The 24,620-nt window shown below is 56.4% G+C and overlaps 1 protein-coding gene across 7 annotated transcripts in view; it reads right to left on the bottom strand.

Annotated features, from left to right (window-relative positions):
• Positions 1-23,893, bottom strand: part of ARHGEF10L (Rho guanine nucleotide exchange factor 10 like) — a 137,537-nt gene extending 113,644 nt beyond the window's left edge. For 2 of the 7 annotated variants that reach the window (XM_053660200.1, XM_053660202.1), the window contains exons 1-2: positions 23,378-23,893; positions 12,759-12,877 (exon numbers count right to left, since the gene is read on the bottom strand). The gene's annotated coding sequence lies outside the window, so the exon portion shown is untranslated. Of the gene's footprint in view, positions 1-12,758; positions 12,878-14,525; positions 15,270-23,377 lie in introns of those variants that run through there. The other 5 variants (XM_053660205.1, XM_053660206.1, XM_053660207.1 and 2 more) reach the window with 5 other exon arrangements.
• Positions 23,894-24,620: the final 727 nt, after the last annotated feature.

Genomic DNA, 24,620 nt, shown 5'->3' on the forward strand with positions numbered 1-24,620 from the left:
AAACGAGCATCTAAATATAAATACATAAAATAATTGAATCAAAAAATTAAAACAAAAGATTTTTTTCCTGAGCGTTTGGGCCCCGAACCTGGGAGGGAACACATTATATATACATGGCAAAATACAGTATCCAAAGTCAAGTTCATCAGATGCAGGTCTCTGATTAGATCAAGGTCTGTCCCCATCTTTGCCTGTAGGGGTGCCCCTCCCTCCCCAATAAATCCACGCCTCTCCCTCCCAGCTCTGAGAGGGTGGGCCCAGCAGACAGGACCAGGAGCCTGGGCTGGAGGTGCCGGGGCAGACAGAGTGGAGGGATGGTTTCCACCTGAAATAGAGTCCTGCATCCTGCTGTGCTGGGGTGGGAGTCAAACCCAGAACCATGCCCCCCCCAGGAGCCAGCCCTACACACCAGTCCTCTTTTACACTCAGCCTTAGCAAGAACATACTAGTGCTCACCAAGCCTGTGAATGGGACCCGTGCGGACCTGGATAATCCAGGGGCCGCCCACACGCTGGTGCTAGAAAGAATTCCCAAACTCCCTCGTTTTCCTTTTGCTCGTGGCACTGAAACCACGCTGGGTACCATGAGCTGTGGGCCGACCCCTGCCTATGCCCTGCTGCCAGGGATGGGTCACTGCTTTGGTGGAAAGTGGAGGGGCCCACGCACTCCGGGCAGCTCCTGCTCTGCAGCAGGCTCTGGTCCCCCAGGGGGCCCTGGGGTGCCCCTTTCTGACACCACCATGCCCTGGGGATGGTTTTTGAGGAAGGTGAGCTCTGCAATCAGACCAGGTTGGGTCCCGGCTCCCCACTTACTGTGATGCTAAGCTGTTACTTCACCGTTCTGACCTCTGGCTCCCTCCCTGTATGAGCTGTCAGAATCCCCCCCCACACACACATAGGGTTGTTATCAGGATGAAATGAGATAGTTCACAAAAGTACCCCACTGAGAGCCTGCAACACAGTAGGTGCTCAATAAATGTTTGTTGAATGAATGGCCAACCACCTCCTCCTAACTGAACAGTGGCCCTGGCCCACAAGGGTGCTGTCCCAGGTGGAGCTGAGGTATCCTAAAGCCCTCCCCATCGCTGCTCGGCAAGTAAGAGCAAGTTACAGGGCAGCAGCCCTCATGCAGCACCTGACCGTGCAGCACCCCTCCGAGGGCCGGGGTGCCCACCGACGTGTCCTGGGATGAGCGCCATCTTCACCTGGCCTGGAGGCTAACACTCAGCCGTGTGAGCACCCCAAAGCCTCCACCCGCCTCCCATCCCTTTTAAAGTCAAGATTCCAGGGAAAGGGATTAGAGGCAGGAAAGGGGAGGACCCCAAAGAGAGACAGAGAGTTCCTTTAATTGGTGTGAAACACAGCGATGACCGAAGCTCAGTGTGTGGTGCCAGGGAGGCATTGCAATCCCCTGAATCCGTGTGGGCAGGCAGAGGGGGCTCGAGCTGGGTGCAGATGTGCCCCTTTACGTACAGCACGCTGGCAGGAGAATCAGCCCAGGAGAGCTGCAAAACCCAGCATGCTTCCATTTCCTTGCTCGAGCTCCAATGTATTCAGCTAAATTCAGGGACAATCCTCCTCCCGGCAGCAAAGTTACAGTGACCCCCGCATGCCCAGGGCTGTCACTCAACAACATCAGGAGCACCCTGGGGGACCAGCGGAGAGAGCGCAGGCCTGGGCAGGCGGCATTCAGGGCTCTCCTCCCTGCTTGCAGCCGGCACACGGCACAGGCGCTCAGTGCGAGACGAAGGGGTGAGCGCCATGCAGGCATGGATACCTGCACTCCCCGCCAGGACGGAGCCTTTGCCGGGTCCATGTGAGGTCTGTCCTGTGGCTAGCGTCTTGGTCAGAAGATGAAGCACCATCTCTTTCCCCATTGGGGTACACACCAGGAAGCGAGCAATGGAGGTAACATCTCCCACCCACGCTCCATCTGCGTTAGAACTGAGGTCTCCAGGCCCCACTCCCTCACTCCGGGAGCCCTAGAGCTGGACGGCATTCAAGTGGAGAGCAGAAGAGCCAGCTGTCACTCTCTAGATCCTTCTGCCACCCAACAGCACCCCTCAGTCATCCCACAAGTACACAATGAGCACCTCTGTGTGCCAGGCACCAGACAAGGTCTGCGGTTTGCTGGTAAGCGAGACACCCTTGGTGTCTGCCCTCCTGGATTCCATGGTCCCGCAGGAGGCAGGTGTGAAACGATTACACACATCCACACGTTGTCAAAAAGTGGGATCGGCGCTGTGAGGCGAGGAAGAAAACCCCAGTTTCGCTGACACTTAGGTGGACGGCTGAACCTGACTCAGCTCTTCCAGGATGGATGCCAGTCCCGTGGACTCCATGCGGTCATCCGGTGACCTGCCCTGTGTCACAACCACACAAAGCCGGGGGACACAAAAACCTGGTGACAGCCCAGTTAATTCTGCCAGGAGCTCTGCCTTTGTGTGGCCTGGGCCAAGGCACACACAGCTCAGCCACCGGGGACCCTCCCACCGCCCCATGGACGCCCGCATTTTATGCCAAACAAGGCCATGTGTGCACCCGTGGAATAGGGCGTGAGCTCTTTGTCCCTCTTTTGCCTTTTTTTGGGGGGGCGGCAGTATACATTTTAAAATTTCCATCCCATCTTGTTTTAGGCAGATAGTCTTACTGGCCCGTCTAAGGCGGCGGTTCTCGACTGAGGGAAACTCTGTCCCCCCGGGGACATTTGGCAATGCCTGGAGACACTTTGGTTGTCACAACTGGAAGGGCAGAGAATGCTAGCAGCATCTAGGGGGTGGAGGCCAAGGGTACTGCTAAACCCACTACAGCGCACAGGACAGCCCCGTACCAGAGAATGGGCCAGCATGCGCATCAACAGTGCCGGGGTGGAGGACCCTTACTCCGAGGGCACCTGGTCAAGCCCTTTGAGATCTAGGACGGACACTGGCCTGTCAGCACGGGGTAATGTTACTGCTATTAGTCACAGGGACACAAAGACCAAAGTCATGACCACTGGTTTCCACAGCAGATAAATACCAGCCTACAGGTCATTCTACCATGGTTACTGGTTCTGCAGACCTCCCCACGAGACTGGGGGCAGAGGCCACGACCCACTTGTCCGTGCCTCCCCACCACCTGGCCCAGCATCTGGAACACAGAGGTGGGGAGGGAAGGAGTGGGGGCAGGGGGGTGGCAAAGGGCAGCCTTTCGAGGCAGGGACTGAGTTATGCCCCTCCTATCCTGGCACCAGTGCCATTTTGGCTCTGAGCAGCAGCTGGTTTTGAGTTCCTGGACAAACAACCGGACTGAGAGCTCTCTGAGGCCAGGTCCTCTCGAGCCCCCAAGCCTAGCCCAGCGTAGTTCTCAACCATGCGCATTCGTTCATCGGTCCCTACCCCTGGGACCTCACAGTCCAGCAAGGGGAGGAGAACTGAACAGGTACCGACAACAAATGGTAGGCAGTGCTTCTGTGGGGGAGAAGTGGCAGCCGTAGGCACTCCTAGGAGGGGCCCTGAACCTGGGTTGGGGGGGGCTGTCCATCAGTTAATACAACAAACACAGCACGAATAGTTCGTCTCTACAAGGCCTGGGACACGGCAGCAGTGAGAACATGTGAGCAGCACAGAAGGGAGAAGGTAGAAAGGGACCTGCAGTGGGGGTCAGGGGCCCATAGGCTGCCACCACCCTGCTGTCCCCAGCGACCTGGCCCAGGTACTCCTCCCTCTTGACAAACAGTATGCCGTGGGCGGAGCCCGGAGCCCAGACACTGCGCACACAAAAAGGCGGCAGCTCCTTAGGGTGCCCAGTGCCACCAAGGACTGAGTGCCAAAGTCAGCATCACCACAGCCAACACTGGCTAATTGGCTCTAAGTGCCCAGAGCTATCCCAAGCCTTTCCTCCTATAATTACCTTTGCATCAGCCTTGTGAGAGAAGAATTATTGTCATCCCCACTTTACAGATGAGGAAACAGAGAGGTTAAGAAAACTGCTCAAGGTCACACAGGCAATAGAGGGAGAGCTGGGATTTAAACCTGAGCCATCTGGCTGCGGGGCTAAACCCCACAAGGATCTGGGTTTTCAGTGAGGCTCCAGCCCGTCACCAGTCAGCTGGGCCGTCTGGGAACCGCTCTGGTGAGCAGCTGGGACCACAAGGACCTCACTCAGGGGGAGCTGGCAGGCCAGGACCCCCATGGGGAGGCACATCAGGAAGAGAGCATGGGGGACTGGCAACATACTCACCGGGCCCTGTGCTATCCGGCGACAGTTCTAGCTGCACTGCCCCAAATGGAGCCTCGACAAGCAGTACCCTCTGTCCAGGCCCCAGCCCTGAGCTCCAGGAGCAGCCAAAGGTAAACTCAGTAAGTCTCGCAGGGCATTCTGGTCTGGAGCCAGCTGGGGGATTGGGACAGGCACGTGGTCCTGTGAACCGGGACTCACCCAGGCCCATCCAGCCACCACCTTGGAGAAGGTACCTGGGCAGGCACAGCCTGAGGTCCAGTCCCCGCTGTGCCAACCCTAAGCCAGCACCCTCCCCCTCTGTGGCTGAGGATGACCGAGGTGTCCAGCCACACCCAGAAGGGCCCCCTTGACTGCAAGCAGCATCGATCCCCTCCTCACCTGGCCCCTTAACAGGGAACCCCCCTCAATCCCCCGAGCAGGAGCTAATGGCTGGAGTATCATCTGCATTCCTCGGCACTGACCCCGCCATTGTTTCTGAGTCCTGCAGCCTGTCTGTTCCCACATCCAGTCACTCTAGGAAGGGAGGGATGCTTGCGAGGCTGAAATCCAACCTGTCCTCCAGAGCAAGAGTTCCTCGGTCCTAGCAGGTGGGTGTATCAGAGCTTGAGCTTTGAAGGCAGGCAGCCCTGGCTCCAAATCCCAGCCCCACAACTGAACAGATGTGTGGCTTGACCTCCCTGAGCCTCAGTTTACTCATCTGCAGACTGGGTGCAATGACTCTCCTAAAACCCAAGTAAGTAATACACTCATTCATTCATTCAACACATATGGATTAAGCACCTCCGTGAGCCAAGTACCATTCCACGTGTTTGGGATGCATCGGTGAACAATGGGGAATGGCTCCCTGCCCCAGCAGACTGGCTGAGCCTCGCCCCAGCCTGGCACAGAGGCTCCGCCTCCCCCGGGTCTCTGTCCCACATTGTAATCTATGGTTTTAATTCCTCCTCTGGCAAGAGACTCATAAGAATGATCTAAACCTGCCCTCATTCCATCTGGAGTTTCTCAGAACAAGGCTCCCACCTCCGGCACAGGACACCTGTCAGCTGTCCCTCCTTCCCCAGGTCAGTTGCATTCCCACTGGGACCCCAGGCCAGGCTGCCACGGTCCCTCTTATTAGTTCACCAAACGCCTCTTGGGTGCCCCCTCTGTGCCCGGGGCTGCATTTCCTCTCTACAAAGGCCAGAGCATGCATGGGAATGTGGCGGCCTCAGCCCACAACCAGGGACACTAACTAGCATCACCAATGCCTACGGAAAGTCAACATCACCCCCCATCCCCAAGGGGACTTGTGTCCCTCCACAAGTGACATCCAAGTGACAGTAACTCATGCGAAATCCCAGAGGCGGCTCTCAAGGGCTGGGAACGAAACTGATGCTATCATGTCTGCCTTTCTGCTAAAGCCAGGAGCCCTGCGAGGTGTTTCTCACGGTGTTTCACAGGTTCTCGGCACTGCAAGGTGGAGATCCAGGTTCCCAACATCTCCCTCTCTCCCCCAGCCAAACTGAGTCCACATCCCATTAGCGCCCCCCGACTCCCCACTCAATCTCAAGGCCGCCAGAGAACAGTGGCTGAGTCTTCCCAAAATGCCTACCTCCCTACCTGGCATCTAACAGGCCTTCAATAAATGCTGGTTGGATTGACGTAAGAAAACTGAGAAACAGAGAGGTAAAGTGACTTGCCCAAGGTCACACAGCTAGACTGGGCCAGCCGAGCTACGGACCAGGTCTACACAACTCCAGTGCCTCTGCCCAGCCTCTCTCTGACCTTCCCCACATGTGAGCACCGCAGTCCAGGAGCTGTCTGATAGCAGCTCTCCTGGGACAGGCTTCTGGGGCAAAAGGCACCAGCCCCAACCAGGGCCCAAGGAAGGAGAGGTGAGCGCCACATGAGACCTCATAGGGACTAAAAGTTGAAAAACAGGAAGGGCTCTCTGGTGGAGGACAGACCAGCCTGCGAGTCATGTGCCTTAGAATATTCTGTTCACAGCTGGCTCCAGGCAGGCCTCTGTGGCCAGACGTCCTGACAGCCCCAGGGGCTCAGCCCAGGCATCTGGAGATGCAGGGTCAAGGTCTGATTGGCCTCAGGCTAGGGGTCAGCCTTGCTTTGCCACCAACTCCTACCAACATTGAGCAAGTCGCTTCCTCTCCCAGGTTCTGATGTTCCCTGCCTATGAAAACGGCCATGGCCTTATTGAGCTTGCCATTACCTACAGGACTTGGGTGGGGGTGGGGGGGTAGCGAGGGATGGGAATGGGCAGGGCAAGACCAAGTGAAAGCCAACATCTCCCTCTCTGCCCCAGCCAAACTGAGTCCACATCCCATTAGCACCCCCCGACCAGGTGTGGAGCTGCCACCCCCTTGTGCCCCACCCCCAGGTGCCTGTGGGGTTGCCCCAGGCTACCGCTGGGCTGCCGGCCTCACCAGGAAGCAGCCTTCACTCATCTTTCGGACCCGCTGGTCCCGTTCGGCCCTAGAAGACTGTCATCTGAGAGCCCGAGAAGGGAAGTCCACTTACTGAGCACCTGCTACGTACCAGGGGCTGTGTGAGCACGGCATCACTTCACCCCACACTGACCCTGTGACGCAGGGGTAACGACCCCTCCCAAAGTCACTATGGAGGGAGCCGCTCGGGTGGACCCAAAGGCACCTGCCCAAGCTCACGCAGCTAATAAGACCCGGACTCAAACCCAGATCCTGAAGTCCCCAAACCTGTGCTCTCATTCCTGCTCCTGTGTCAGCTCCCAGAGGACAGAAACTGGGCCCCAGGTGTCCCCGTGGTGCCTTGCGCATGGTCTCCAAGCAGAGGCTTATTTGCTGGCCAGTGGTTACTCCCCAACCCCGGCTCAGGCCCCAGGAGAGCCTAGCACATCACGAGTGGGTCCAGCTCCCCATGTTCCCTCCTCACTACACTCGGGTGTCCTGTGCCCGGCCCTGCCTGCTGGGGACCCCAAAGCAGCCTATATCCACTTTGCAAAAGAAGAATCGAAGACCAAGAAAGCAAAGGAGCCAGAAAGCAAATCCCAGCACCTGCTACGCGCAGAGCATCCTGGGGCGGCTCAATCAGCAGCAAGGGTAGCCCTAGGGGTCCCGGGAGGGAAAGCAGGGGCTTTGCAGGGAGACCCTCCCGACTCCAACCCCAGGTCCGCCCCATTAGCTGTGTGAACCTGAACCGGCCTCCCACCCTCTCTACGTCTCAGCCTCCTCCTCTGCTAAAAAACAGATGCAGCAGCCCCAGACCACCGGGCAGTGACAGTGAGTAAATGCCTCACCCGGCATGAGGCAGGCACCCTGTTTCCCCCTGGAGGGACCCTGCTCATCCCGGCCATCAGCTGGGCAGGAGCTCGGGGCCTGGCAGGGCCCCAGACAGCCAACCCAAACGGGTTCGCATTCTGAGCTGGACTCATGGAGTTCATCTCTGCCTGCTTATGACTCACATCTTCCGGGGCATCAGGTATGGCTGACTCACTCAGCCTTGAGAATTCAAACCAGGCAGGGACACAAGGTGGAAGGGCTACTGAAACTGGGACAGGGGTCAGAAACCCTGGTCTCTCCGGGCCACCCAGACCCAGGCTGGCCAGGAGAGGACAGTCCCTTGCCCGTGTCCCTGCAGGCAGAGAGTCACCCTCCACCCCGCAGCACTTGCTCTGGATTCCGGGAGCCCCCGCCACCTGATGTCCCATTTCCACATGGCCCCAGAAACCATGGAGAACACAGAAGGGTGAGGGCCGAGGTCCCACAGACATAAGACAGAGCCCCCGTGTCTGTGGGCGGTGGAGGTGGCCTCCATCAAATGGAGATTTCGCTCTCGCTGTTCAGACGCATGTTTTCTGACCTCAATCAGAAGCCCGACACGGAGAAGGACCCACCAGAACGCCTCCCCCAACTGTCTGGGGCATCGATCCCCTTTTCGCAGAGGAGAAACTGGCCAAGGCCTCTCATTAGCCGGAGGCACAGGGGGGATTCAGACCGGGCCTCCCGGCTCCACGACTGAGAAACACCAGGAGTTGCTGTTTACCTGGTGCTCACCGAGGACCAGGCACGGCTCTGTGAGCTTTACACACGACGACTGCCTTCATCTGTCCAAGATGCGGGTGAGGGACAGGCTGCTACTACCTGACGAGCTGAGAAACCGAAATGAAACACAGGGCAGCTGAGACACTTGTCCCAGGACACGCAGCCGACAAGAGGCAGAGCAAGAATCAGAACCCGGCGATCTCACTCCAGGGGCCACCACTGCATGAACTCCACCCCCACATGACGCTGTCCCCTCCCCTCAACACGTACAAGCAGAGCTCCTGAGTTGCAGGACAGACCCGTCCCTGGGAAGGAGCCACGGGCTGGCCATGTTTTATGAGCGCAATGGTTCTGGTCCCCACAAACAAAGAGCTAAAGGCCCAGGAGGCTGAGGAAGGTGAGGGCTGGGAAGGCCCCTCTGTTTGCCCTCCCTGTTCTCCCCCCAGGCCAAGGGAGCCTGGGTGACGGTGTCGTTCCCTGCCTGCACCCTGTCCAGGGCCCCGAAGAGGCAGGAGCTCCTCAGTGTGGCTTGGAAACTGTGCTGCGCACCAGGGGAGCCACTGCCCGCCCCTCTGAGCCCCCAATGCCCTGGCCTGGAATCACTTGCTTTGTTCTCTGACCCCTCCCCCCCCCGCACTAGACTGTGGGTTCCTTGAGGACAGGGACAATGACTCTCATTTCTGTCTCTCCGGTACCCAGTGCGGTCCTCAGCACACGGTACGGACTCAAGAGATGATGGAATGCTGGGTGGGTGGGTGAGTGGATGGGCGGGTGAGTGGATGGGTGGATGGGTGGGTGAATACATGGAATGGGTGGGTGAGTGGGTGGATGAAAGAATGACTAAATAAAAGAACAAACAATAGGATCTCACACGTAATAACTGGAGGCCACTGGGCTTAGGGCTCTACTTCAATCTGGAGTTTCCTGGAGCTCAACTACCTGGGAGTCCCAGCTTTGCCCCCGGTATCTAGTCAGCCCCAACCATTTTCTAGACACACGTTTCCCCAACTTGGCCGAGAACCTCTGTGTAATCAGCATCTGTGTCCTTCACCAGGCCGCAGCGTAGGTGACGTGGTATCCAAGTCCATGTCTGGCCTAACAATTATGTCCTCGGCGCCTTTCCCTGGGCCTAGGCCATGGGAGGCCTCGGTGAACACTTGTTAAGTGAGTGACAGACAAATGAACAAAAGACCCAGGGAATTTTAAACACAGAGATTTCTAGGTCCTGGCCGAGATCTGCTGGTTCGGAGCCTCTGAGCGTGAAACTCAAGTGCATGTTTTGTTCAAAAGCTTCCTGGCCAGTCCAGTAATTGGCCTGGTCTGGGAAACGCTAGCTTGTGGGGAGGAGGAGTCCGCAGCTACTGGAGGCTATGACCACGGGTGAAGGCGTCTCAGAGCAGGGTCTCACAGAGCCGTCACCAACTCTGCCCGGTCACCACTTTCCCCGGGAACTTTTTCTGGCTTAAAGGAGAAGCCTAACAGCATTTTTTGTAGCGTGGCCCTTGACCTACTGACCTCGGAACTGCCTGAGTGAGAGGAAGCCTTTTTTAAAAAGCAGATTCGAAGGTCCCTCCCCAGCCTATAAACTTAAGAGTCTCTGGGGGGCAGGAGGCTCCCAGAATCTGCATCCTTAACAGGCAGGCCGGGCCACCGTGGCACACACGAGTGGGTTCCCCGGGGCACTCAGACCTCCTGCTGTGTCTGGCGCCTGCCGCACACCTCACCTCTGATGAGAGAGAAAAGCTCCTGATGGGACGGACTCCAGGAAACCCGGCAACCGAGGCAAGAGGCCAAAATGCAGCAAAGGTGCCCACTCTTTGGAACCTGGGCCTTGAAGGGAACCAACGAGTCATGAGGCCCAGCCTCTCGTCTTACAGATGAGAAAACCAGGGCCCAGAGGGGCCTGTGTCTGGCCCAAAGTCATATAAGAGTGAGTGCCAGAGCCACACTCGAAGCCAGATGGATGTTATGTCACCTACACGACAGCCAGGCTCACCCCGCGGGCCCAGGCTACCTGCAGGGGAAGGTCTCCCCAACCTCATGTTCTCTGAACCCGCTCCCAGGTGAGTTGGGGTCCCTGGGAAGAGCCTCCGGCAGGGCAGCAGCTGTCAGCCCAGGAGGTCTCAGCCAGTCCTGCTGCCCCAGAAAGTCACAGTGATTCTAATCATGGAAGACCCAGGCTGGCTCCACCACAGACAGCGACGAGGCAACTCAGAGTCCAGGGAAGAGTGGGCACCGAGTCTGAGCAGTAGACCTCAGGGACAGGGCGGGGAGGGGGTCTGAGTGTCAAAGCTCAGTGGAGAATGCCTCCCCCGAACTCCACATTCAGCCCTGGCTTGTGTGGCTCAGTGGACCGAGTGCTGGCCTGCAAACCAAAGGGTCTCTGGTTTGATTCCCAGTCACAGTACACGCCTGGGTTGCAAGCCAGGTCCCTAGGAAGGGGTGAGCGAGAGACAACCACACATTGATGTTTCTCTCCATCTCTCCCTCCCTTCCCCTCTCTCTCAAAATAAATAAATAAAAATATTCAATTAAAAAACAAAAAAGGAAACTTCACAATCAGTCCAGTGTCTAAATTTAACATGAGTTTAAGCACACCAGAAGAATCACAACACCCGTGCTTCTCAAGTCACCTCTTTGGGGGACACTTGTGTTCTGAAACATGCTGGCAGGTGCTCACTGAGAAAAAGGTGTTCAGAGGTCGAAGACTCTGGGAGAATCAGGGTAGCACTCTCCCTCCTGGAGATGAACGACTCTGGGCAGGTTCAAGGTACTGCAAAGTCCTGCAACTTCAGGATCTGCTTAGTCTGTACTTTGCTGTGTATAATGTGCACTTTTTGCCCAAATTTTGAGGGAAAAATAAGGATGCACATTATACATAGGTATAATGATTATGTACCATGGGTACCATAATCCCAGGTATAATGCATACAAAAACGTGGGTGCACATTATCCACAGCAAAATACGGTAAATCACGACACGGATGAAGAAAGTTGGAGACTAAGAGGGGTCATGTACCCAAAGCCATGCACCAGGAAGCGGGGATGGCGGGACTTGAGCGAGACAGCGTGCCTGGAGTGCGTCCTGGGGGCCCATGTGCTCAGGACTCAGTGAGATGGTTCCTCCCGCTTATTTTTACTGTTGCTCTTCTGTTCTGACGGCAGGGAGAGGGGCCGAGGGGCGAGGCTGAGGATCCAGCTTCTCAAGTCTCCTTCTGTGCCCGGACTGGCAGCAGAACCAGGAAGAGAAGATTTGTGACCTGGGGCCAGTCGCCACCCCTCTCCAGATGGAGATGTCTCCATACATAAAATTAGGACTTTGGGATCAAAATTAGATGATCCTAGAAGGCCCTTCCAGCGCTAAATGAGTCTCCAACTCCATCGTCCCATCCTCAGCTTTTATTTCTCTCCCCACCAGTCACAGCCTCTCCGGGTCCCGAGTCCCCTCCCTGTAAGCAGCTGAGGCCTGCACTCCAGCCACTGTCCCTTCGCCATCCCTGCCATCATTGTCCCTTCACCATCCTCACTGGAACCCAGGTGCATGGTCCGCAATCAGTCACTCTTCCCAAGGCCCTGGGGGGATGGAAAGAGCAGAGGCCAGGGGTCTGGGATGCTGGAGTGAGTGCTCGCCCCCAGTCTGCACCAAGTGGCTCCAGGAAGACAATCAAAGGGCTTTAGGCCTGTTGGAGTTTCAAGGCTTGTGATAAAACTAAAGGGGTGGGACTAAATCACATGTCCCCAAGTGGGGAAGGCTGAATGCTGGGGCCCTGAAAGATTCTATCAAGTAATTTGCCAAGGAAAGGCTCAGTGGAACAAAGGGTTTCCAGAAAAGTCTCCCGAGTCAGATAGATTGGGCTTCCGGTTCTGCCATTTACTAGCTGTGTGACTTCAGGCAAATTACTCACCCTCTCTGTTCCTCGGCTGCTATGTCTGTTAAATGAAGATAATAACCATATATACCTCACAAGATCACCACAAAGAATTCAAAGAAGATAATGCATGCTATGCGGTACACTCTAGGCCGTCGGTAAACACGGTTGTTTTTCAGTCCTTTGGGATCACATTTCCTATCCGCCACACTTCACAGAGGGGACAACCAAGACTGCAAAGAGGCAAGAGAGCTGCCCGAAGTGAAGGGGCTCCTCAGGGACAGGTCTCTGGGAATGGCTGTCCCTCTCTCCTGGCCCTGAAAATGAGGCCTCTGCCTGCCATCTGCAAAACGCAGCCGCTGTGCCCAGCGAAGACGGCCTCCCTCACTGGCCTCACATGAAGCAGGTCCAGGATCAAATACTGGCCCAGCCCCAGGAAGTTTTCTAATCACTCACTGGGGAGGCAGCCGAGGCCCAGGAAAATGCTCCCACAACCCACAGGGCTCTGGCTCCACGGAGGGCCCACTCCCACTTCCCAGCGGCAATGCCCGTTCTTCGAGACTGCCAGAGGGCAGCAGCCGAAACCACAAGAGGACCGAGGATGGCGGGACGGTCACCTGGAACCTCCAGGGAGCCCCGCCCCCGGGGTTACTCACCACCTGCTTCCACCCTTGAGACTTTGGCCGCTTCACTCGGGGGACCTGTCCCAGCCTGGATGCCCTGTTATGCTGTGTGACCTCAAGCAAGCTGCTTAACCTCTCTGAGTCTCAGGAACCTTTTTAGAAAAGAGAAATGAGCAGAGTTTAGGAACTAAGGAAGCAGCAAGGTTTGCAGAATGATCTAGGAATCAGAGCCTCTAAAGGTCTCCCTGAGGTTTCCTGTCCCTTCCAACCCTGTCTCCCCCACGAACAAAACCTTCTGATCTCGCTCCTCCTTATCCGCAAACACTTAATGGGCTTCCTGAGGTCCTCGAGATAAAGAGGTCCTAATGAGCAGTTCAGAGCCCTTCAGCAGCATCCCCCACGGCTCCATCCCGGTAGGATTCCTCACCCGAAGCCTTTGCAATGCTCCCCTCTCCCTGAACAGACTGCCTCTTGGCTGCTTTGCTCAGACACTCCCCCAAGGAGCGTCTCTTCCCCCCTCTATGCCTGGGTCAGGCGCTTTGTGTGGCTAACTGTCTGCCTCCCCCAGCAGAAAGAGGGGAAGCACCTTTCACCCATCTCCAGCTCCTCACCTGGCACCGGCTCCATAAAGAAATCTGTGCTGGATAAATATGTGTTGAGAAGAGAGGAATGCAAGGACAGATAAACAAAAACAAATTACCCCGCGAGCTTCGGTTTCCTCCCTGCCAACCAGGAATGTTGTGGGAGAAGTAGCTGAACAGCTGGGTGGGACCCACACCCCCCTTCTGTAGCCAGAATGCCGGCTGGGTGGCCTCTCCCCTCTGTAGGGTGAGGACAGCAGCAGCACCTACACCCTGTAGTGAGGACACAGTGAGCGGGTCCCTCCGGAGTGCTTGGCGCAGTGCCTGGCACGTGAAGGTCATTTCCTTGCACTTCACGTCAAGGAAGAATAGTGGCCGTCTGACCTAGCCCGGCGGGGGTGGCTTCTGCTGCAGGGAACCGAGTTCTCCCGACACCAAGCTCCCTGCTGGCTCGGGCGCCCATCACGTCCACCAGCAGCAGCCCAGTACCCTGGAGACCGGGGCCCCGCCACGCCACCTCAGACTCGCCGCTGACCCTACCGGGCCCCTCCTCTCTAGAAAGGAGGGCTATGAAGCACCTGTTTCCGTCATTTGGGGGACCTGGAAATCTATCCAATGGGACAGTCCCCAACCTCCCCTCACGTGTACTCTAAATCTACCCCAACTTCTCCCACCTCCTAAGAAGCCCACCACCCGCACCATAGAGCTGGGCACTTCCTCCTCTCCCCTCTGCCTCAACACCCAGCTCCTGTAGCTGCCCCTTTGGAACAGTCTTGGCCACCAGCACAAACCATTCTCCCAGGTGCCCAACCCTGCTTCACGGCCGAGTCTCAGCAGTGGTCCACACACACTGTCTTCTTTCTGCTTCTTCACCTCCCATCCCCGAGACCCTCTCCCACTTCGGACCGGAGCCCCAGTGCCCCTCCAAAACCATCCTTACAGCCTCCGTGGGGCCCACATCTCCGTCTCAGCTGACTCGGGCTCTCACGGGCCTGCAGCCCTGCTGACCACTAGCTCTTTTCTGAAGCAGAACCCCGTGTGGGCTGCCCAGCACCCCGTTTCACACCCCTCCCGTGGCTGCTCCTCCTCCTCCACCTGACCTCTGGGCGGTACGCCCGCCCCATCTCCGTGCTAACCACGCCTGAGATTGAATCTCAGCCCGGAGGCCCCCAGTTATTCCCGTCACATCCCATCAGGCTGTTTCCTTCGCAGGACTTACTGTGCGACACTGTGAATGCAAAGAGACAACACAGTAGACCCGACAAGCTTGGGGACCGCATGGCAGGGCTGGCCCACTCAGCGAACGGAAGTCACCACACCAGACGGTCTGGTCAGAGATCCCTAACTGGGCAGGTACAAAGCACAAAGTCAGATTCCAGGCCTAGCGCTTCCTCAGCAAGAAATCAACCTTTACCTGAAGCGAACACTGTCCTTGGTTCTTACGCATCTAGAATAACATACCCGTGGGATGGTAAAGTGGTTTGCCTTTCCAGAACCCGGGGGGCACAGCCACAACACCAGAGCACGAGACCACCAGACTCCTCCTTGTCATCTTGTGGCCGGCACACCGCCTGCATGCGCTGCAGATGTCAAACGTCCGCTCTCCCACACCCACCAGCGTAAAAGCAGTGGGTGCTTTAATCTCTGTTTCTCCACTTCCCTCTTAATCCAGTCCTAGAGGTTGCCCCTCCTCGCCTTCTTCCACTCCCCCAATCTACCACCCGTGGATTCCTTGTGACCTTGGCTCTTTCTTGCCTTTGACCTCCACCGCACAGAAAGAGCTACGAGCCATTCTCCCGAGCATGTTCTCAGTCCGTTGGGAGCCTGCATCCTCAAAATCTTGGCTCAAATTAAACTCTTAAAAACTTTCCTGTAGGTTGCAATTCTGTCATCAATGACATGCAGTTACTTTACAATCCTGAGTGATCTGTTCGGTTTTTGTCCCCCACCCCTGCCATCGCATAAGACCCACAGGGCAGGGCCACTGCCGGTCGGCCACTCGCCGACATCACGCAGCTGATGACGCCGCGCCCTTCCAGGAGCCAGGCACTGCCCAGAGCGGCCCCCTGGCACTTCCTCACCAAATCCACACAACAGCCCCCAGCTGCTGGTCCTATCCCCATTTGACAGAGGAGGAAACTGAGGCACAGAGGGGCCAAGTGAGTTGTCCAAGGTCCCACACAGAAGAGGCCCAGGAAGGAGCAGGGACCCACCTACCCCCGGGAAGCCCAACACAGGCCTGGCCCCTTGTGGACCCTAAACAGACACTTGCCACATGGTCAAATCAATCACCAAATCGATGAATGACATGCACCTCAATATTGAAAGTGTGAAAAAAAAAATATTGAAAGTGTGGTGGTACAGAGGGCAAGCTTCATTTTCTGCTCTCCGTATTTTCCAAGTTTTCTTCAAAGGCCATGTAGCGCATACGTAATTTTAAATTATAACAATAAATCTTTATTTCTAAAAGGAAAGCAGAGGTTTGGGGTCATGTCTTAGTCCAGGGATATTTTTCTTCTATTTCAGAGATTGTCATTCCTGTACTTCATTTAAACCATTGTTTTTCTGGAGAAATGGAATAACAAGCCTGCATTTTTAAAGCTCTCTCCAAGTCTGTCCACTTCAAACAATGGAAGGGGCGGTAACGAGGGTGGCTCCCCGCTGAGTGCTCAGGGCCAGAGGCAGGGAGGCAGGGCGCATGCCCATCGGCAGCCGCTAGACTGGACGGGGATTTCTGTAGAGGCCGGGAGGCCGGGCTCTCCAAAAGGAGGGGTCCAGAGCCACAAATGCTGCCTTGCCTACCAATGTGGGCAGGGGCCCCCCGAAACTCCGCACTGCCCTGAACTGCCAGTGCCCCCGCAAAGAAGGCAGTGGTGAGACCTGGGCCAAGACCACCCTTGTGACAGACAGGCTGGTGGGCAGATGAACCCCTGGGCCTGGGCCTGGGCAGGGGGCTCAGCGCCTGGCTTGAACCACAGGGGGCCCAACCTGTGCTTCTGGCCAAATGGTCAACTGTCATTCCCTGCTTCCCACCCCGCGTGGCCACTGCTGCCAGGGGACATCAAAGGCAAGGGTGGCAGCCAGGCCAGGTCCTGGAAAGGGTGGCAGTGCCCTAGGAGGCAGGGCTGGGGGCTGGGGCTCTAGACTAAACAGAACAAGGTTAACCGGTGCTGCCTCCACCCCTCAGAGGTGCGTGACCTAGACAAGCAAGGTGACTGACCTGGGCCTCCGCCTCACGGGAGCAAACTGGAAATGATGACATGACGCACCTGTCGGGGTGGCTGAGGACTGAACAAGCTCCCTCGGGCCCCACGCCCGCCAGCGTGCCTGCTCCCTAAGTAAGAGCCATTAGCACAGCCCTCTCCATAAATATGAGCATTATTATTAGCGCTTTCCTGAGAGCAGGCCCAGGGGCCCATTTGGGCACCGGGGTTCTATTCTAGGCCTTGACCCTAAACCCCAGGGCAATGAAAACACACAGGTCAATGTCAAACAAAGAAAGGCAAAGTGGGTTGAGATTACAGACCAGTGGTGAATCATCTCTCCCTCCCCTCCTCAAAGGGAAAAATGGAATAAAGGAAGGAAAATAGAAATTTAGAAGATTCACTACCTACTTTGAAACCTACCACATACAAACATAGTGACCTCGAAGAAGTCGCTCAACCTAAGACTCAGTTTCCTCATCTGTAAGATGGGATCACAGTGCCTGTCTCCAGGATCAGTATGGGAACGAAATGATTGACGCATGAAAATTGTCTGGCATGTCCAGGCATAAAGTAAACATGAGTCATCTTTGAAGAAAGAAGCTCCCAGCCCTGGCTGGTGCGGCTCAGTGGACTGAGTGCTGGCCTGGGAACCAAAGGGTCACTGGTTCAACTCCCTGTCGAGGCCCATGCCTGGGTTTTGGGCCAGGTCCCCTGTTGGGAGTGTGAGAGGCAATCAATTAATGTTTCTCTCCCTCTCTTTCTCCCTCCTTTCCCCTCTTTCTAAAAGTAAATTAAAACAAAGAAGAAGCTCCCAATTGTCAAATGAAAGGCAGAAGTAACCGAGAACACTAGAGAACCTCCATACCAGTTACTTTTATCTTTGGCTTTTCTGATAATATCGGCAGCAGACCCCTTTCCTATCCTGTTCTGGTCGGTCTGATATTAAAAAGGAAATCTTTTTTGAGAATCCACCTGCCACAGATGCCAGGGCTGAAATAGTAGAAAGCTTGGGAGAATAACAAGAAATTACCAAAAAAATCTTAAAGGCCTGCAGGGGAGAGAGAGCGTGACCCACATAACACATTGCCTCCAGCAGGCGAGGTGCGGCAAGACTCCTCTGCCGGTACCCAGAGGATGCTGTACCCTTTGACCTGAGGAAGGCTCAGCACCTGCCCTGACCCCCAAGCCAGGCTGAACTCCCCAACAGCTCATGCCTCTGAGCCTTTGCACATGCTGTTCCCTGGATCCAGACCCTTCCCCTCTCTCCCCCACCCCATTCTCCTGCTCACACCTCCCCTGTACATACCGGTACACACGTCCATCCCCCAGAGCTCACACATGGGACAAGAACTATGGCTCTTAGCTGTCCACTCCGCAGTCCAGCTCCACTCTCCTACACTGTCCCTGAACCTCTATGGACAGGTCACGCCCACTGTGGCCTAAGCCTCCTCCAGACAGCGCTCACCACCCGGGCCCCGGACATCACACCTCCACCAGCTGTGATTGATCTGACTTGCCCACAGTCAGTCCTCGGACACCACTGCCACTTTGCTGCCCAGATGCCCCAGCCCCCTGAGTATGGTTATTCAATCAACAGCAAAGAGGACTCTCAATTAACTGGATCTCATCCTCATCCCATTTCCCCTCTTTGTGGTGCATGGCAAACCAATAACCCAGATTCCAAAGGGAGAGGTCATGTGAGGGCGATTCACAGCCCCTCACCCCACAGCAGGCCCAGCCCAGCAGCCTCCCCTCTCGCTCTGTACCTGCGTGGACCCTAGACCAGCCCTGCGTGGTGCCCCGCCAGAACACCAGCTCTGGGGGTGGGGGCTGTGCCTGAGTCGCTCACTGCTGGATCCCCATGATGAACTGATAAATGTTTCACAACTGGCTGGGGTCGGGGTTGCAGGGAAGGGACTGGTTTGCAGTGCCCAACAATTTCTGTGGTGTAAATACTCTCACTAAAAGTCGATTTCAAGCTACCAAGGCAACACCACCAAACACACAGTTGGGAGGAAATGTGTAGTAGCCACAGTCATATAGTCATGTGTTGTTTAACGATGGGGGTACGTTCTGGCAAAAACATCATGAGGCTACCGCATCCCTGTGCAAACACCACAGAGGCCCTCGCACAGACCTGGGTGGTCCGGCCCCCTGCACACCTGGCCGTAAGGTGCAGCCGCTGCTCCCAGGCTACAAGCCTGTACAACACGTTACCGCTACTGCGCTGACTACTACTGCAGGCAACCGTAACAGTGGTATTTGTGTGTCCAAACATACCTAAACGTAGCAGAGGTACAGTAGAATATGGTACAGGTGATTTTTCCAATGGAGCACCTGTACAGGGCACGTACTGTGAATGGAGCCTGCAGGCCCAGAAGCTGCCCCGGGGAGTCCGTGGGTGAGTGGTGCATGAGTGTGAAGCCCCAGGCGTCACTGGACACCCTGGAGACTCTGTAACGCTGCCCCACAAGCCGGCCTCCCGCTTCCTCCTGACAGGGTCAGAGGCAGAACCTCAAAGCTGCTCCCTGAACAGGGAGGCAGGCTGGACTGACTAGGGACACCGAGGAGACACTGGCTGGTAGGACGTGGAGACCACGTCAGTGGCCATCAGGACAGAGTGAGGGGGCGGCCTGAGGGTCCGCGGGGACAGGACACTAAGACAGAAGGAGAGCAGCACAGGGGACCTCGTGGCCCTGTGGTGTGGCGGCTGCCTGTCGGAGCAGTGAACAGGTCAAGGAACTTGGTGGCGTGTTCAGAAAAAAGGGGGGTTAACGTGGAAAGAGTGTAGAGCTGAGGACTCGCTATTTCGACTTTGGAATTTGGTTTTGGCTCCATCGACCCTGTCTGGCATAAAAGGCTCTCTCCAGTGTTGAACTGATGGAAGAAATAAAACGATGCATTACACCATTACAACCGAAATATGTCCGAGTGTAGGGACAGGCCACAGAAAGCTTCAGAAAGCTTTTACTAAAGTGGCAGTGACACCTGGGGACCTGTGTCCTTGCACAGGGTCTCAGGTCCCCAGCAGGGGACTTACAGCCACGGTCTCTGAGGACACGGGCCAGGGCTGGGGGCCTGGAGCGCCCTCCGCACACGCCGTGCCGAGGGACAGGCTCCCCTGTGCCGAGCGGGTCGGTGCCCAGCAGCCTGGACTGTGGCCCTGTGGCTGCGCCCTGGGAACAGAGGTGCCCTGAGCCAGAGGGGGTCTCCTGCCCAGGCCCACAGCCCCCGCCAGAGAGGAAAGAACCCTTCCGAACCACGAACCCTCCCATCTCCCACAGTTCCGTTATCTCTTCGGACGGCCGCTGTGTATGCGGTCTGTCTGTTGTTGACGGAAAGCTGGTTACGAGGCACAGAAGAAGGACCCCAAAAACCTGGAGTTTACTTATAAAAATTGTGTACTGATTCTTACATGTTTAAACTTCAGCCACCCTCAACAGCATCCACTTGATGGAACTTCCCACTGCTCAGAGCAGTTTGTGAAGCGGTCAATTTTGATGCCTTTTAGCGCTTCTGCCATTTTTTGTTTCAGCTCTTCTACATCGGCAAAACGTTTCCCTTTGAGGACTTTTTTCATCTTGGGAAACTAAAAGAGTTGCTCAGAGCAAGATGAGATGACTAAGGAGGGTGGAGCATGGGGTGATGCCATTTTTTTATCAAAATCTGCTGAACGCTCAGTGTGCTATGGGCAGGGCCGCCCATAAGTCACCCTCATGAAATGAGCAAATGTGTGGAAAGAGTCTTAAAAAACTCACTGAAGCCAAACACAGCCTCTCACAACAACACCAGCTGGTGCACTGACGGGTTCCTAGAACACTCACCTAGTGGGGGAACCTGTACGACAAGGGCCCGCCCCTCAGAAGTTAATTCCATTTCTGGGGGGGGTCTCCCCTCATATATAACATACATCTGTAGACACACCAGCACATAGGTAACAGTGAAATAACTAGGAAGGACTACATTTTGAGTATTTATTACCCTTGCTTCTAGCATAATTTATTTAATTATAAACTTACATACTTACAATTTTATTTATTTTATTTTTTTAATATTTTATTTATTTATTTTTAGAGAGAAGGGAAGGGAAGGAAAAAGAGTGAGAGAGAAACATCAATGTGTGGTTGCCTCTCATGTGTCCCCTACTGGAGACCTAGCCTGCAGCCCAGGCATGTGCCCTGACTAGGAATCGAACCAGCGACCCTTTGCTTCACAGGCCCGAGCTCAGTCCACTGAGCTACACCAGCCAGGGCACAATTTTATTTTGTAAAGGCTGTGTTTAACAGTCAGCTCACAAATTTCCTAAAATTGAGTGATCAGCCCTCATGCTGTAGCACAAGCTGGCCCCAGCAGGAGGATGGCCACTCCCGGGACCTCTATCAGACCTGGACCCCAGAGGAAGGTGGCTCTGTGGCCCTCCAGCGAGGTGGAGAGAGACCAAGGGACTCTCCAGGAACACGTGACCAGACGGGGCTGAGCTATGGCTCAGGAGGCACAGTGGGGTGGACAGAGGGCTCTGGGCATCTCTGCTGCTAATGCACGATTCTTCTCCCTGAACTTCAGACCCCTCAACGGCAAGGGCCGTGGCCCACCCACAGATAAGAAATCAGTGAAGACAAGCCTTCGCCAAAAACAAGGACTAGGTGGGCAGGGAGACCCAGGTGGTCACTTAAGGCTGTGGTTCATTTTCCTCATCTGTAAAATGGGTATGAACCCATCTCCCCTGCTGAAGTATCAGGGCTGCTGCAGAAACAAAGAGATGGTGCAATACGAGTCTAAGTTACTACTATTATGTATACACACCAGCCACTTCATCTTTCCTAAACTTACATAAGAAGATGATACGCTTTCTACTCTGCTCTTCCCCCGTATGTGGAACAGCCAGCCCAGCCCTGGCACTTAAGCAGATACTATAAATATCTGTTCATTCACTACTTATCTAATTAACAGTGGGCTTTCCTCATACACTAACCTGGTACCGGGGCCCTGAGGAGCCCACCAGCTATAAGCACCCCACCCCCAGAAGTTAAAACTTGAAACAGCAGACTTCAGAAACCACTGATGACTGGACATCCACTTAATCAGCAACTATGTAACGAGCAGGGTTCAAAACTGGTCCCCACTCTCAAAGGGTTACAGTCCCCTGGGGATATAAACAAGCCACCTCCACTGCAGTGAAGGCTGGAATGGCATCCTGAACTTGGATCTGATCGTGAGCCTGCTAGGAAGAGGCCCCGGGTGAGAAGTGAAGAGGTGAAGGGTGGGATCAGCTTTTGGAGGGAACAGCAAGGGTGACGAGTCTTCGGTGGGAGAGGAGGGGCAGGGACCTCAGGAAGGCCAGCCCGAGGGAGCAGGGTGAGCCATGAGGAGGGTTCTGAGCGTTACTCTGGAGCCTGAGGAAGGGGCAGGACCGCCCCCACCCACGGTCACAGGGAGGCTGGAGATTTCCAGACTGGGCCCTCCTTTCCTAGTCTATATGTCAGAGGACCGGACACTGGACTACAGTGCTGGGCGGATGGGTGGATGAATGGATGGCCGGATAGACAGATGGATGCTGCAGCTGATGGCCATGCACACGGGGCTGCGGGGAAGCGCTGGGTGTCTTAATGAGCAAGCACAACCTGTCTCCTTTCCCCTGCATTGGAGGAGCAGATGGTGTGTGGGCAGGCAGGGAGGGGCTTCCCTTGATTGAGTCCCTCAGGAAGACCAAGGACTTGGAGGCAAACCAAGGCCTCAGCTCCAAAGTAGGAAGAAGTGCCACCTACCTGACGGCACCCCCTTGCTGTGGCCTGAGCTGGAGTCCTCAGGCTCCTGGGCTCTCCAGGCTGAAAGAAGTTTCCTGACCCCTGCCCCGGGCCCCCACCCTGGGAGAGGGTGGAGAAACTCTCCCCGAATACTCCTACCTCAGGACTGGGCTCCCGTCTCAGGGGCCACCCCTGGACACCAGGTGCTGTCTTCGTTCTCAGTGAGGCCCACCCCAACACACTTCCTGCCTCAAAGAGTGTCCAGGCCTGACCCGGTTCTGCAGCCATGGCTTCCCGCTGAGCAGGGCACCCTTCCCTCCCACCAGCCCCTCTTCCGTGAAGCCGTCCCCGTTCCATCTCCGGGCGGGCGTCCAGGCTGGAGAGGCTCGCCCAGCACAGAGGCGCCAGGGGCATTCCCTGACTTCATATAATCCCAGAGACCCCCAAGGTCAGTGCGGGGGGTGGGGGGGGAGTGAGCCACAGTGACAGCGAAACATGAAGGTCCCATCAGTTGACAGGGAAGTGAGGCACAGAGTCACACACACACTGATGCAGGAAGGACAGAAGTCATGCAGAGAGACAGGACACCTAAGGGACACAGACTCCCGTGGGGCAGGGGTTCACACACTCGCACTCCGGAGGTACACATACACGCTCACAACCAAATGACACAAGGAGACACCCCCACACAGACGCAGACCCAGTCTGTCCACAATACTCAGGCTCCCGGGACACACGGACAGAAAGAGAAGTCACCAGCTCCTGGAAACACACGCACACCAGGGGCACAGGGACCATCCAGGCTTGGACTCTCACACGCAGAGGCACAGAGATACACACTCGCAGACACACCCAGGGACACAGGGAGAAGACGCCAGGCTCACACTGTGCGTGCGAAGCAGGGACACACAAAGATCCCGCAGAAGCAGACAGACGCAGAGCGGCCCGGACGATCTGGACAACTGCGCCGCTGGGCTCCCCGCGACCCCGACACAGAGATGGCCCCCTACCAGCGCCCTGGAGTCACACGGAGCCGCACACCCCCTCCCAGAGCCGCGGGCCGCCGGCGCCCCCGGCCCCCGCCCGGCCCCCGCCCGGCCCCCTCCAGCGGCCGCACTCACCCGCTCCGGCCGCCCAGCCGCGTCTTTGTTGTCCGTGCAGCTCACAAAGGCGCCGGCGGCCGGCTCCGCGCCTCAGCCGCCCGGCCGCCTCGGGGGCCTAGGGCCGGGCGGGCCCAACTCCGCACCCCGCCGCCGCCCGGCCCGCCGCCACCGAACCAATGGCCGCGCAGCGCGCCGCGCGCCACCCGCGAGGTCGCGGCCCCGCCGGGAGTGCGCCCGCCTCGCAGCGGCCTGGTCCAGCCGCGAAGCCCGGAGACGCGGCACCGCCCCCGCTCGCCCGGCCCGCTGCCGCTGAAGTCACCGCTTAACCCCTGGTGGCCGGCGGCCGCCGCTGCTGCGCCCCTGCCTGCGCGGGCGCCCCCGGAGGACGCGGGACAGGGAAGAAGGGAGCCCCCAACCACCGGTGGCAGGAGAGCTTCTCCGGCCTTCCCGTTGGCCCTGCTCCCATCAACCTGACCCAACCTCTTACAATACAGTTGGGGAAACTGAGGCCTGCAGGGGGTGGGACCTTGCCCCAGGCCCCACAGGGACCCTCCCTTCAATTCGTGTCCCCTCCCACTTCCCTGTTTCTCCTACCAGAAGCTCCCACACGCCATCCCATCCCGTTACCTAACTGTCCCACGCTCACTGGCTGCCTGCTTCTCTGTCCTCGGGTTCAGGAGTTTGCCCAGGTGTTTCCCAGAAGGCGAGAGATTCCTGGGACAGCTCCAGGGGAAAACCCAGCAATGTGACAGCTCCCACCCAGTCTCAGATGGCAGAGAGCCCTCCAGGCCCTGGTGGCAGTGCCCTTGGCCTCTGTCAAAGACTTCAGTAAATATGACCCTAGCAGCTGCAGGCATGAAGCGTTTGCTAGGCTGAGTGAGAACATCCCACTGAACTGGCAACGGCCCTGCCATGTAGCCCCATCTTCCTGATGAGGAAACTGAGGCTTAGATCTGTGAGTAACCTGCCCGAGCTCACCCAGCAATGTGGTGGAAAGGAGATCCTCACACCTCCTTCCTTCCAGACCCCGGAGCTGCCAAGTGTTAGTTACTCCCTCCCAGAATTCCAAAGAGGGCCTCCGGATATGATGCAATTAATTAGAGCTATCAGGTCATTAATTAAGATTATCCCTGTGGTTATTAAACACTGCCTTGCTACCCCTCAATTTGCAGTGAAATTCACACTCAGGCTTATCAGCAATTACTCCTGGGTTGATAATAATGAGTTCTGTAGACTCCAAAGGGCACAGGTGTAGTATGTG

The sequence above is a fragment of the Artibeus jamaicensis genome, unplaced genomic scaffold (assembly GCF_021234435.1).
Source record: "Artibeus jamaicensis isolate MK-2021 breed Jamaican fruit bat unplaced genomic scaffold, CSHL_Jam_final scaffold_847, whole genome shotgun sequence".
Taxonomy (NCBI): domain Eukaryota; kingdom Metazoa; phylum Chordata; class Mammalia; order Chiroptera; family Phyllostomidae; genus Artibeus; species Artibeus jamaicensis.